Here is a 15508-nt window from a genome sequence, read left to right as displayed (position 1 = left end):
AAGCGCTTTTCTGGATTTACCTTCATCAGGAACGCTCAAAGCCAAACATTGGATAACAGGTCCGACTTATTTATTATCACATGATGTTATTGAAGACAATTCTTATCCGTTAGTAGCACCAACTGAGGATAAGAAAAATTTATTTCTTCCAATCCACGTTGCTTCGGTTTTAGAAAAATTAACTTTTAACCCTGAACACTTTTCAAAATCTTTAAAGGAATCCAATAAAATTTGCGCAGAAAATACATCTTTCAGTATCCAGTACTGGCATGAAAATACGGATATTGTTTGATTGAAATTTGTTGGATATATAACTCCCTCGTGCAAAGCTCTGATTACTGGTCCAAATTTGGCTGTTCTTTATCTAAGAAAACAGTTATTCAAAATCCAGAGATCGGTTGTCGACGTTTTGCGAATTTTTCGAGTTTGAAAGCTCTCATTAGGGTATTTTCGTTTTTTAAACATTTTGTACGAACTTGGAAATCAAAACGTTCTAGTCAAAAAGTGTCTGAAGACAAAGCTAATCCAAAATTTTAAAAGGAGACCGAAACATTTATTATTCGTCAGATTCAAAATGAGATTTTTGAAACGGAAATTTACAATTTGAACGAACACAAACCGATTTCAAAAGAACGCTCAATGTTGAAATTAGATCCGTTTGTTGATGAGCACGGAGTAGTTAGAGTAGGAGAAAGACTAAAACATTCAGATTTGACACTTCGTGAGAAACATCCGATACTTATTCCTGGTAGTCATCACTTCGCCAAACTTATCATCTTACATTATCACGAACAAATAAGACATCAAGGACGTTATTTAACGGAAGGCAGTATCAGAAGTGCAGGATTTTGGATAATTGGTCTAAACCGTTTAGTTAACACTGTTATATCCGAATGCATATTGTGTCGTAGATTTCGTGGCAATCTTATGACTCAGAAAATGTCTGATTTACCGGAGGAACGACTGAAATCGTGTCCACCTTTTACTTATGTTGGTGTGGATTGTTTTGGTCCGTGGGACATTGTGACTAGGCGAACTCGTGGAGGAAGCGTCAACTCTAAACGCTGGGCTGTCCTATTTTCATGTATGTCATCTAGAGCTGTACACATTGAAGTAATTGAAGAAATGAGCACCTCATCTTTTATCAATGCGCTACGACTGTTCATGTCATTAAGAGGTAAAGGAAAGGAATTCTTTTCCGACCGAGGGACAAATTTCGTTGGAGGAGCGAATGAACTTGGAGTTCCTGCAAAATGTATAGAAGACAAAACTTTGAAAACCTTTCTTAACGAAAAAGGTACTGTTTGGAAGTTCAACATCCCATATTCGTCACATATGGGAGGCTCGTGGGAACGACTCATAGGCATTGCTCGCCGCATAATTGACTCTATTCTTTATGATGCAAGACACAACGAAATAACGCATGAGTTTCTGTGCACCTTTATGGCGGAAACAACGGCCATCATGAACTCTCGTCCACTGATTCCAATTTCTGATTTACCGTGTGTTTTGTCGCCAAATGCTCTGCTAACTACCAAAACTGGTGACTGTGATGAAGACTTTAGTAATTTGAACACTCGTGATGTATACACTACTCAATGGAAATTCGTTTAAGTACTAGCTGAACAGTTTTGGACTCAGTGGCGGCGCGAGTACTTACAAACTTTACAATCTCGACGAAAGTGGCAACAAACTCAAGAGAACATTAAACAAGGCGATACTGTTATTCTCAAAGATGGTGATCAACACAGAAACTTTTGGCCAATAGGACTTATTAAACATATTTTTCCTAGTAAAGACAATCTAGTTAGGAAAGTGCTTGTGAGAACAATCAGAGATAGACAAGTTCGCGTACATGTGCGACCAATCACACAGACTGTTCTTTTGTGTAGCAATGCATTGTAAAAGACTGATATTATTGAGTTTTTGTCTGTAGCATTTTTGACATTAGTTAGTTAAACTAATTTTTGAGGGTTTATATTTATTGAATGTCATATTTTTCTTTTTTCTTTTTACGAATGGGGTGATATTTTCATATCAGACGGGGAGTGTGCTGTTTGTATTTCATGTTTATTATCATAAATTCATTTTTTAGAACTTTAATTTTTACTTTCATTTTACCTTCATTTTGATTGTACTTTCACTTTCACTTTAAAGTTACTTTCACTTTCACTTTCACTTTTGCTTTGTTGATATCCTGTTTCCTGTTATGAATTGTGAACCACAATGACATTGGACCAATGTTAAACTTTATCTAGCTGTAGCTTTATCATCCGTGTTTGACAAACCACTATGCAAGTTAAATATTTATTACTAAGGTTTATATTTTATATGTGCACATTCATTTTTGATGCAAATAAGTTAATTATGAAGTTCTAGAGCAAAGTATTTACATTCAGTTTTTTCTATGATATTTTGAGTAAGGAACCCCGTCTGAGCTATATTTTAAGCATTTGTCAAGTTTGAATATTTCTTAGACATTCATCTATTTAATTCGATATTGAGGTTGTTAAATACTATTTTTTGTATCTACTACACTTGCTCAACTTTGTCAATTTGAAGGGAGAAATTACACATTTATTGTTGTATTTTTGGTTCAATATGTAACTTTTCCAAATATTATATGGTATTTCCATTCTTGTTGCAGCTTTTTATCTGCATACACAGTTGTCTACACAATCATGCCAGAATTATGAATAAACTTAAAAATGGGCAAACGGTGTTTTAATTAACTGTATGGTAAACTATCTGCTTAGTACCTGAGCGGAATAAGTATGAAAATGAAATCAACAAAAGAATCTTTGTGAGCATGCTTCAAAGACTCATAACTGCTATAGAAGTCATCTGATAAAATTTCTAGTGGATATGAACATCTACTTGATATTTGTAAATATCTAAAAGGTTATAGTATTTAAAATGAAAAAGGTTTTGCAAAAATATTCTTGTTTTCAATTTATTTGTTATATGGACAATGATGGATACAAATATAAGTGACATCAGTACAGTAAGGCAGTTGTTCTGTGGTATAAAAGTGCAGTAATTAACATTTAATGTTAATTCACACAAATTAAGAAATAAACAAATGAATAATAAATGTTGAGCAATGAAATATAATTTTAGAAATCAATTAGGCCAGATAGGCCTTATAAATTTTGTTCATTTTTTTAACATACTGAATGACCATTTACACTCAGGACTGAGTCGTCAGTAGGCAGTACAGATGTATAAAAAAAATGTAATAAAACTACCAAGCATCATATTGCTAGTAGCACAAGTAGCATTGTTTGGTAAATTCTTGCTTTTTTTTTAATTTGGCTTCTAGACAAAAAATGTTTGGTTCAAATCTAAATAAAATGCTTTTATCTCCCCATTACTACTAACATTGTACATATAATGAATACTACTTTGACAATTCCTTGTGCAGTTGAGAGTTGTCTGTCAAAAATTTATTTCACAAAGAATGAATTGCATAACAATGAACTGAGCTCAAAGCAAATCACTTTAATAATACACTTAGACAAAGAGCTCAATCCAGGGATATACTTTGTACTACAGGTCCTTCATAAACATCCATCCGCCATAACCACATCTCACAAACATGCCATACTACATAGCTGGATTAGAAGTCCTGAAAAAGACATGAATTTTTTTATCATATTTTCAATATATACACCGGTTAAAACTTTCACAAATTTGTGGTTAAATTATTCGGTATCTAGCAAGTAACAATCGCTTCATGTAAAAATTGATAAAGGTTGTCTTGAGTGCCCCTCTGTCGGAAATAAGAACATACATGTACCTCCACCTAATCTTAGTAAACTGGTGAAGAAACATTCAAAACTATAAAATGTTATTAGACTTGTCAGTGTCTATTTACCATCACCACTGAATCAATTAAAAACCTTTGTTAGCACGCTCACATACCCCACGCCCCCACATTGTCACTGGACAAACAAAATCTTACCAGATTCCTAAGTGCAAAGACTCATAACTCTACAAAAGTCAACTGATAAAAATTTTCTTGTGTCTATAAACATTTACATATTATGTCCTCATTAACTACAAAGTTTAATGAGATTCTGTTGTGTGGTTTCAGAGGAGTTGGGATGACAAACTGTTGCAGTAGTATATTGAGGCTAATAAGTTCAAAGGGGCATAACTCCTAGAAAAAAAATTTAATCATAATTTCCTGTCGATATGCACATTAACATATTATGTCCTTATTATCTACAAAGTTTCAGGAAATTCTGTTGTGTGGTTTCAGAGGAGTTGCGATGACAAACTGTTGCAGTAGTATAATGAGGCCAATAAGTTCAAAGGGGCATAACTCCTATAAAAAAAATTGAATCATAATTTCCTGTCGATATGCATTTTTACATAGTATGTCCTTATTATCTACAAAGTTTCATGAAATTCTGTTGTGTGGTTTCAGAGGAGTTGCGATGACAAACTGTTGCAGTAGTATAATGAGGTCAATAAGTTCAAAGGGGAATAACTCCTAGAAAAATAATTGAATCGTAATTTCCTGTCGATATGCACATCTACATAGTATGTCCTTATTATCTACAAAGTTTCATGAAATTCTGTTGTGTGGTTTCAGAGAAGTTGCGATAACAAGAACAGGACGGACAGACGGACGAGTCAAAAACATTATACCCTCCGCAACTTCGTTGCATGGGTATTTCGTTGCGGAGGGTATAATATTATATGTATTCATATATAAGACTAAAATTGACGACCAGTCTTTACTCGACCTTCATTCCTCAAGTCGATGTTCAAATCTGCCTTCATAATAAAATAAGATTCCAAATCTACAACCAATGAAATACCCCTCTTATAGACTAGCCGCAATGAGATCACAGTTTTCTAAAGTGGTAGGTGGAACCTAAAACTCAATAAAATTTTAAACGATATATTTTAAATCTTGCAAATACATGTAATAATAATAATTCTCAATAATTCGCTATATTTTTTCTTATTTTGTCTATTGTTCGAGACTGTATATTGACCTCTAAATGTCTTTCAATTACATCCAGTTTGGCGTTGGGTTGATGTTTGATTCTTGTACATGTAATATATAAATGTGGGATTTGATTATATGAATAACAACTATTCCCTTCAATTCAAATAAAGTGGATGTAAGAAATTATAGGCAACCATACCGCCTTCAAAAATGAGAAAACCCCATACTGTATATTCGGCTGTAAAAGAGCCCAATATGTTTATATTGCGATACAGTTTATATTAGTAAGATTCGAGATTTTTAAAAAAAAACCTTTCAAGACATCAAAAGTATGTGCATTTGTTCTGTTGATGATAGTGGTATAATGACTGGAATGAGATCAAATACATATAGTTCTGCTCAAAAGTTTCATGGTAAACCAGTTGTAGTAGGTTGTTTGAAGTTTGCAGCATATTCAACTTTGAACATCTTTTCAGGTCTGCAATCCATATAAAAATCAGAATATGTGGTATGATTGCCAATGAGACAACTATCCACAGAGGTTCAAATAACAAAGCAATTATAGGCAACCATTACAGCCTTCAAAAATGTGGAAAACAGTCCCGACATGTAAAGTATGCAACAATTCAATTGAGAAAAGTAATGGCCTATTTTACAACTAAAAAACAGGTTGAGAACCCCCCCCCCCCCTAATCCCTCCCCAAATAAGTTGTAAAAAAGGAAAAAAAAAAAGATGTAGCCTTTTTAACTTATAAAGGGGGGAGGGGATTCATTACATTCGGAACAACTTTTCTAAAGGATGGGTCCATATAAAAATTAGAATATGTCGTATGATTGCCAATGAGACAACTATCCACAGAGGTTCAAATGACAAAGCAACTATAGGCAACCATACAGCCTTCAAAAATGAGGAAAACAGTCCCGACATGAACAGTATGCAACAATTCAATTGAGAAAAGTAATGTCTTGATTTACAATTCAACTAATTAACAGGTTGGGAACACCCCCCCCCCCCCCCCCCAAAAAAATGAGGAATATCCCTTATTTTGCTGTTTTAAACAAAGGAAAAAAAGATGTAGCCTTTTTAACTAATAAAGGGAGGAGGGAGGGGGAGCGGATTCATTACCACAGGAACAACTTTTCTAAAGGATGGATCCACTTATTTTCAATAAATAATAAAATTTGAAGTCCATCTCAGGCATCTGGGAACAGACTCAACAGTATTTCTATAATATATATATTCCAAATTGTGGATATATTCCAATGGCAGTCTTTCACGAGTAAATTTCATGTGTATAACGTAACAACCATTTATAGGGCTATATACTGTCCTTTATATTTAGGTCATTTTGACACAGCAAAATATAAAGAAAACGTTAACTATATATAATGTTTCTGTATTAAGAAAGTTTATCAGGATATTGAGGTCTTTTTTCGCAAAAATAAACCCACTAAGTAACATACATTTATAACTTGACTTTGAATGCAAACGACCCCTAAATGGCTAAAAGATATTGGTATATGGAATAGTCCATGACTATTTTTGTATGTGTAGGTCATTTTGACACAGCAAAATATAAAAAAAAAACGTAACTATATATAATGTTTCTGTATTAAGAAAGTTGATCAGGAAATTAAGTTCTTTTTTCGCAAAAGAAAACCACTAAGTAACATACAATTATAACTTGACTTTGAATGCAAACGACCCCTAAATCTCTAAAAGATATTGGTATATGGAATAGACCATGACGATTTTGTTAAGATTTCACGAAATGTACACCGATTCCGTTGATTTTGCCAGTTGAACGGACTAGAATGAATGAGATTAGATATATATATTTAGACCCCTCTAACAAATTTCGTGTTAGAGGGGTCTAAATACAGCACAAACAACATTTTCTGTATTGCTGTATTTAGACCCCTCTACCAAGAAATTTGTTTTGCATGCACACGTATAAAAATTGCGGTTTTTATCCAACGCAATCATAGGTTTGAACGTTGTTTTCAATTTAGACTTGTTTATATTTTTTCGTTTGGGCTTGTATTATATTTGCCTTCGGCTTTATATGATTACGTGTATCCTGTCAACCCCTGAAAAAAAAAATACTGTCTTCTTGACTACTTCCGCGCGCCACTGACTGAAATTTAAATATATTGTTATTAGAGTATGTTAATAATGATATATAAAGACAACACTTATTTAAAATAAATCTTACAGTTCTATACATAGCAGGTCTGTACTCCAAACTACATTATTTTTTTGATAAATTGCCGCACCAATCTAATTTCCATTGTCGTTGGAAACCTGTTCATTTCCAACTCTATTAGCTGCTTGATTTCCTCCTTTAAACAATGGTAATCATAAATTACTTTTTAATGCATTTTTTTATATTGATGAGCATAAGATCGATTACATGTTTATAAATACAACTTAATATGAATGAAATGCTACCGGCATGGTACAGTTAGATACGACCACAAAGGATCGAACCCTGAACAGTTAGGGCAAGTATGGAAACAACATTCATATTTGATACAGCTCTAAATATGGACTATGATAAAATATTTGACACAGCATAGGTTTCTTACACATAATTGATGTGGTCAAATAAATTAAAAAATTGAAATTGGACATGTTATGGTCAAATATCCAAAATTATAATGCATGGTAAGATTCAGCATATAAAAATACCCTAAGAACTTTAAATGTGGACCCTTTGGACCTAAATGTGGACCGATTATATACAGGGCTCAAAAATCAAAATCAACACGGTCGGATTCAGTATATCAAAAAAACTCAATATATTCAGTTTTTCAGAATTACTAATTGTACAGTTATTGTATAATAATAAACAGTACTGAATTAAAAGAAAGTATAACATTACAAGTTTTTAGTCTTGCCGAACAGTACTGATATGTAAGAGGGTAGAAATGTACCCAAAAAACGTTGGTAATTCTTGGTAGTGTAGAGGTCAGGAAACAATGTTCATCAGTAGACAGATGCATTAACAATAAAACATGCTATAAATTGTTCCGAGTCTATAAATGTTGCAGAAACAATCGAATATCTGTCATTAAAAATACATCAAACGACTACAACTGACAAGGTTCCTGACTTAGAACAGGCCCAGTATATAATTTTTAATACTTTATGAGTCCGTAAATATTCAGTCCCCAAAATAAGTGGATGTGAAACTGTTGGGATAATGTAAATATCAATAATTTGCCCCTGGTCATGAATGATAGCTTTTAATTTCGCGGTTCCGAACACTTTTATCTTTTCGTTATTAGCTAGTCTAATTTCAGGATCGGATAATTGTTCAAATGAAATTTTCAGTTTATCAGAAATTGAGTCAAAAAGGTTCTCTGAAATAACATTGATGGAGCTACCTGTGTCTATAAGTGCAGCTACATTCAACTGACCAAAAACAACTTGCATATACATTAATTCTATTGTTAACTGTCTAACTTGAATCTTTTGTTCGTTATCACATGCTTAAGCTCTTTCTACAGGAATAGAATTTGCTCAATTTAAAAACGAAAGCAGAAGTCAATTTGGGTACATGTTCATTTTAAGGAAAGTATAGATGTTTTAAATAAATTTGATATAAATATACTAATCTGCTTAAGATTGGTTTGAATATTTAAAGGTATGATTCATTACTTAAATCTACTTATATAAACAATCATTGAGCGTTCAAGTAAATAAAAAGGGCGACTTTCATCGATGGTTAATTGGGATTTATCTTAACGAATTCAAGTTTGTCGACATAGTTTACACTTGCAAATTCAGTACAGACATTATTTGCACCTGGAAAAGTTTAGGACAAGGATTTAGATCTTTAAAAGTTATATGAATTTCGTTTTTCAGAAAATTAAAAGTTATTTCATATTTATGTATTTTTCAACCAAACAGAAGATGGTTAAAATAAACAAATACCTGAGTTAAATTTGACATTGTTCATTCAGTAACACTGTTTAAATCACCTGTTGTTGTGCATTTATTTATCATACATCTATTGCCCTTGAATCAATACTTGACATTAATAGTGTAAAGACTTGACAAAATGACGAAATAAGGATATTAAAAGGGGGAAAAGGATCGGCTCACATTATTTTCTGCGTTTCGTGCAGTATCATAATATCATTATTACGTCAATTCATCACACTATTGTTGTCTTTAATCTAAATGTAATCTAAAACAATTGTATACACAATTTGTGCTTTCATTTTGTTTCTAAAAATATTTCTAAAATTGCTTACAAAGGATCACCCTAGAAAAGACCTCTTATTTTGTCGGAGTAAAATTTTTACGTTTCAAAATGTGATGTTGAAATCATTCAATCCACTCAGTTGGGTGAACAAGTGCATCAGATTATAGAATAAGAATATAAAAAAAAAGAGAACCAATTATCAGATTATACAACTTTATCAAATAATAAGAACAAGAACATAAATGTTCGTATAATTTATGTACTAACAAAGTGGAGAGAAATGTTATATCGTGGACGCTGGCGGGAGTATGTACATTTCATTGTGGATTTTAAAGTGGTAGCTGTTGCCTAACTCAATATACGGTCCGTGGCTGTATGTCACTTAAAAATATATTGTCAGCTCATTTTGATTGCTCAAATAGAAAGATTGCATTATAAAAACAATGCAACTATTACAAATGTATTAGACCTTTTCAATTATGTTTTAAATTCTATTGACAAGGGAGACAAATATCTCCATCCTACATGTATGTCAATTAATTTAGGCCTAGGGTGAACCCATAATGTACTAATTACATTAAAGTTTTTTTAATTTTTAATTCATCAATTTGATGTTCAACCTAATTTTGTATTCAATAAGAATATAATTATATTTTCGACACTTTCGCTTCACATTTTCAGAATTACTGTTAAATGACGTAATTTTTTTCCCAATTTTTTACAATTTACAGCAATAATGTGGATTGTTGGGCATCATTTTGATCAACGCTCAATCAGTTCATGATGAATACCTTAGGACTAACGATAGGAGTATTATTATCAAGGGATAACAAATTTAACCACTGGTTGGGTCAGTAGCAAGGCCCTGTTCAAAAGACTATGTAATGACAACAGGCTCTCTAGTAAAGAGATTTTCGGGGTAATTTAAAAATAATCATCCTGGCTTGTTCAGTGCTGGAAATAAATAAATAAATAATAAATAAGTCGGATGAAAATAAATATTCTGCACCACAAAATTAAAGAATCAGTAATGTACAAAAAGAAAATATTTTTTCGCGCGGAAAAAAATAAGCATGCATATCAACAGATGAAAATGAATAGTCAAATGAAAAATCCTCTTGTCCGAATATCAAATGGTCATCACCTAACACATGAGTTGTGAGAAAAAAAACTTTATACACAAGAACTTCTGAAATATTGCTACTTAGAAACGGAACGTTGATTCTAAATTGTTTCCAATCCATAAAAAGGAAACCCCTCAACATTATCAAGCCTTAGGGTACCATGTAGCGGAGCATTACCTCTCAACTAAAATAGCGATATGATCTTGTCTTTTGATCTAAAAAATAGTCTTCTAGACTTCCTTAATTTGAATGTGTAAATTAAGTGTGGTAAAGATCAGTTTAGTAACACACGCTCTAGATCGTCCATAAGTGTGTAAAAGTCAGACGGCTGGACAGTTGCGAGGGAATAATAAAATGTAGAGAAATGAAAAGGGCTGTTCTAACACTAATTAATCTTTATTGGAAGGGATGCAGACTTACATTGATTCTGATATGCATTAATTGCAAATAAGTTTTCTCGATAACCGTTCCTTTTCTGTATAGTGTAATACATACCGTTACATCAAATGTGTTTATGTATTGGTACATGCATTCCTAAATGATTGTTATCTTTGATACAACCTCTCCATGTCACCTGTAAACGGTTAATCTCATTAGTCGGTGTCGAGAATTATTGCAAAGGTCATTAGTAAACAAAAGACCCATCAGTGACGAAGCAGTGGTCCTTCGTACCTTAAAACCTCCTGCCGGCCTTTGATTGAGTAGCTAGACAGACGAGAGAGAGAAACAAGCTAGGATAGTGTTATCTCCTGGAAAACTTGTTTATAGTAAGGTTAATATTGATGACTCGATTATTCTCAACCTTGTATTGTTTTATTTTTGAATCAGTGCAGTTTGAATTCAACAAATGTACTAAGGAACGTTGTGATGCTTTGACATTTTGGATGAGTTTAAGTCTATGTTTTATTTACGTTCCTTTTGGGATGCGTTGTGGTTTTATACTGTAAGTGGTTTTGATTGATATCATTAACAAATCTAAAAGTGATTTACGCCAGAAAGAATAGACTATTTAAGGAACATTTGCAAAAATCGGAAATCAATTTTCCTGATACAAATATTTGAATATAAAAATACGGAGATGTGGTATACTTGCCAATGATACAACTTTCCATTAGAGTTCAAATGAAGTGGATAAAGGCAATTTTAAGCCACAAAAGATGAGAAAGACCCATATCGTATTGTCGGTTATAAAAAAAAAAACAAACAAAATACCTATCTCCAATGAAAATTCAAAACGGAAAGTCCCTTGTCAAATGGCCAAATCGAAAGCTCAAACACATCAAACCAATGGAAACAACTGTCATATTCCTGACATGCTATAGGCATTTCCTTGTGTAGAAAATTGTCGATTAAACCTGTTTTTATAGCTAGCTAAACCTCTCACTTGTATGACAGTCGCATAAAATGTCTGCATAAAAATAACGGTCCCGAAATGAAAAATGTGAAACAATTCAAGTGAGAAAACTAACGGCCTAATTTATTACAAAACAATTCACGAAAATCAAATATGACGAGCATGAACCAACGACAACCACTAAACTTCAGACTCCTGGCTTGGAACGACAGGCCCATAAAGAATTCGGCGTGTTAAACGTGGCTGTGAGCATTCAAACCTCCCCTAACCTGGGACAGTGGTGGAATAGCACAACATAAGAACAAACTGAAAAAAACAGTTGCAATTGGCTTAGCTCAAACTGCATTTTTGACAGATTTTGGCAATTTTTTAGAATTTGATAAAAATATTTATAACAGAAACTAGAATTATGTTGGAAATAAACATCATTTAGGTATCTATTATCTTTTAAATAGAAATTATTTTATTTTGGTTTGAGACATTTTTCAATGATCAAGTTAGCAAAAACATTTAAAATTTGTAAGTATTCCTACCGAAGGTCTCTCGTTCTATCCAGGTACTCTGACAGCCTTCTCCACCAGCAAAAAAATGGTACCATGATATAGCCAATTGGGCTGAAAGAAGCGTTCATTAATGACAATCAAATCATTTTGGTCACCATCAGTTTCATGTTTGCACTGAGAATAGTTTTGAGTATTTTGGACGCTATCTAAAATTCACATTTTACTGAGCTACATACATCAGATAAGGCTAAGTATTTAGTTTTTTTTTCAGTGTGAATAAACGAAAATTGCTAAGAGTACTTCAATTGAACAGTTTATAATGACTTAATAGTTTACCCGTCAATATTATGTTTGTTTTTGTATCTAGAACATCACTTCAGACTCGGACAAGGCGAACGAGTTGGGAAATAAACACGATTAAAGAAGGGACCAAAGGATCACCACCGTCTAGGAAAAAAAATAACAATAGGGAACAAAAAATCTTCTCTTTTGTACAATTTTTCCCATGTGAAACTGACATATCAAAATCTAAAAAAGAGGAAAAATTTTGCTGTTTATTTATCCCCTATTTAAAGAAAGATCCTTTGGAGAGAGAGAGAGAGAGATCATGAAAAAAGTATCAGCTCTCTACTTTTCCTAAAATGAAAAACTTTGTTGTCCGCTTTGCATCATAAGATATCACAAGAAATGTGATTTGTTAACAATTGATGAAATCGTCAAAACGTCGAAGACTTCCGCATTATTTGACATTATGGAACAAAGTTCAAAAGATATGAAGAACAACATAGAAAGAATAGTCAAAGACCGGGGGCAGGTCAAAATTTGGCTGAAATTCAACAACAGCGACAGAGATTCCTGACAGAAATAAAAGAGATTCGTAATAGAATAAATAAACATCTAGATGAACTTGAAAATGAAATACAACAGGACATCCACGCAGCGGAACAAAAAGTCTAAACACAAATTGAAAGACTTTTTTGAAAAGTTTCAGACCTTGAGAAATCACTAGATGAGCTACAGAAGAAATTTTAGCAACGAAAAGTTTTGCAATTGACCTTCAAACATTTTTTAGTGGTAAAATGTTTGAGGCCGAGATCCAAAAGGAAGAGAAGTTTATACAGTCTTTGATAGAAGATGGAAGCTTACAACAAATAAACCTTAAATGCAAAATTGATGACAAGATGTCTGACTTACTCTCCATGACAACGATTGGAGAGATATCAGTCATAACTAATCCGCGCACTATTACCATGACGACATAAACAAATAAACAAACAAACAATATCAAAAAGCAATCAATGACATCAATCTTACCTTATTAAAAAGATTTGAGATAAGGGATAGAGGAACTGGAATCACGGGTTGTACTATCATGCCTTCTGCGAAAATGGTCTTTGTAGATATAAAAAAGTAATCGTATAGTAATCCACAATGAAAATGGATTATTAGATTGTGAAATACCTGTATCACATAGTCCTATAGATGTTACATATATTGATGAAAACACGGTCGCTGTCACCCATAATATAGAACCTTATCATATAGAAATTATCAACATCGACAATAAAAAGATTGTTTAAAGGGTTTAAACGTCCAATATCTGCTACGGCATTACAAATAGAAAAGGAAGATTGATATATTATGAACTACATAGAGGTATTCAAACAGCAGACGTCACTAATGAAAGTACTGCCTCCACAGTAGTTAAAGTCAATAACGGACATTACTGGAACTATGTTACAACATCATAGGACAAGATATACCATACAACCTATGAATCAGATACCGTCATTTGCTACACAATCACAGTACAGAGGGTTTGGGAATACAAAGACAAATCACTTTTGAGATCGAATCATGGAGTATTTGTTGATAACGATTCCAATGTGTACGTGGTATCCTTTGATAATAACAGTATCGTCGTGCTTTCACCAGATGGAAAGGACGCCCGTCAATTGTTAGGAGAAGAAAGTGGAATTGAAAGCCGTTTTGGTATTAATTTTGACCAATGGAGAAACATACTACTAGTTACTAACGTGGGGGAACAGCATTTTTGTAAAACATTAAATGAACTTTTTAAAAGTTTTTATAGGCTAAAAATACAGAAATCAAATCGTTTGAAAAGTCTGTAGACTTTTAAAGCATTAATTTGCATCTCTGTCCCCGGCGATAGTTGTTGCGGAAAAATCCTATGAATGGGCAATAATTTCATCAAAAAGAAAGTTTTTATGTTCAGGCGTGTTAGATATGACTATTTTGTCTTGAAAACGTATAAAGCAAAAATATTTGATACATCATCTCGCTTCAGATTCTTTTATTTTGTTTTATATATTTAGGCCACAGGTTGATATTATAACATTAAGAATTCACTGTACTAAAATATTAAATAGATGGGTCAAGTGAAATACCTTTCTAATGAGTAAAAACAACAGAATAGGTGTGTTTGAATAACACATTTTTACTTAAAAGTACTTGACGACAGACTTTACAAGTGATTCTTTAAAATGCATAACTTCAATGTGTTATCTAGGGTTATTAATCTTCAACTTCTGAAATTCAATAGTTTCCCCTGCCACGAAATATTTAAATAGATTTTTTTTTAATGTTTTTAGATTTTCGAAAATTTTCCCTGATAGCCGATCAGACAATAGTTTAAAGTTGACTAAAGGCATACAAGTACATTAAATGACGCTCAATAGCTAGTAGACACATTTGTCTGTTAAAATACAACTGGCATATGAGGATCGGAATGATGCTTTGTGGAAAAATTTATCGGTTTTTAAGAGCTAAATTGACAGCGTCAGGTCCGTGTATATTTGCGTCCATTCGTTTTTCATTTTGAAATATCAAAAACAAAAAACAAAAAACGAAAGTGTTTTTGTTTTTCGTTTTAGATTTCTCAAAAACCAAAACGAAAAACAAAAGTGTTTTCATTTTTCGTTTTTGATTTCTCTAAAACCAAAACGGAAAACGAAAGTGTTTTCATTTTTTGTTTTTGATTTCTCTAAAACCAAAATGAAAATCAAAAGTGTTTCCGTTTTTCGTTTTTTGTTTTTGATATTTCAAAATGAAAAACGAATGGACACAAATATACACGGACCGCGTCATCCCTACAATTGCTTCCATTTTTACGATTGTAAAATTTAGGTGGCGTAATGGGGAGATAATTTTGACGAAGTAGAATCCTGACTGCTACATTTATATTTATTTATATATTTACCCGGTTTATATTCAATTTTAAATTGATTTTACTTAATAAACATTTAATTTCCTCTGAATTGAATAGAATACCTCAAACTATCTTTTGTATTTGTGTCGTTAGACGGACGTCCTTTCCGTCTGCTTTTGTT

General features: G+C 32.7%; 1 long non-coding RNA gene across 1 annotated transcript; it reads right to left on the bottom strand.

Annotated features, from left to right (window-relative positions):
• Positions 1-2640: 2640 nt before the first annotated feature.
• LOC127729955 (uncharacterized) lies at positions 2641-10884 on the bottom strand. The gene is made up of 3 exons (XR_007994908.1): positions 10797-10884; positions 7180-7306; positions 2641-3628 (listed from the first exon to the last, which is right to left on the bottom strand). It is a non-coding gene; the product is annotated as an uncharacterized LOC127729955 (long non-coding RNA).
• Positions 10885-15508: the final 4624 nt, after the last annotated feature.

Source organism: Mytilus californianus, unplaced genomic scaffold (assembly GCF_021869535.1).
Source record: "Mytilus californianus isolate M0D057914Y unplaced genomic scaffold, xbMytCali1.0.p SCAF_2, whole genome shotgun sequence".
In the NCBI taxonomy this organism is placed as follows: Eukaryota; Metazoa; Mollusca; class Bivalvia; order Mytilida; family Mytilidae; genus Mytilus; species Mytilus californianus.
This window is presented reverse-complemented; position numbering and strand designations above follow the sequence as displayed.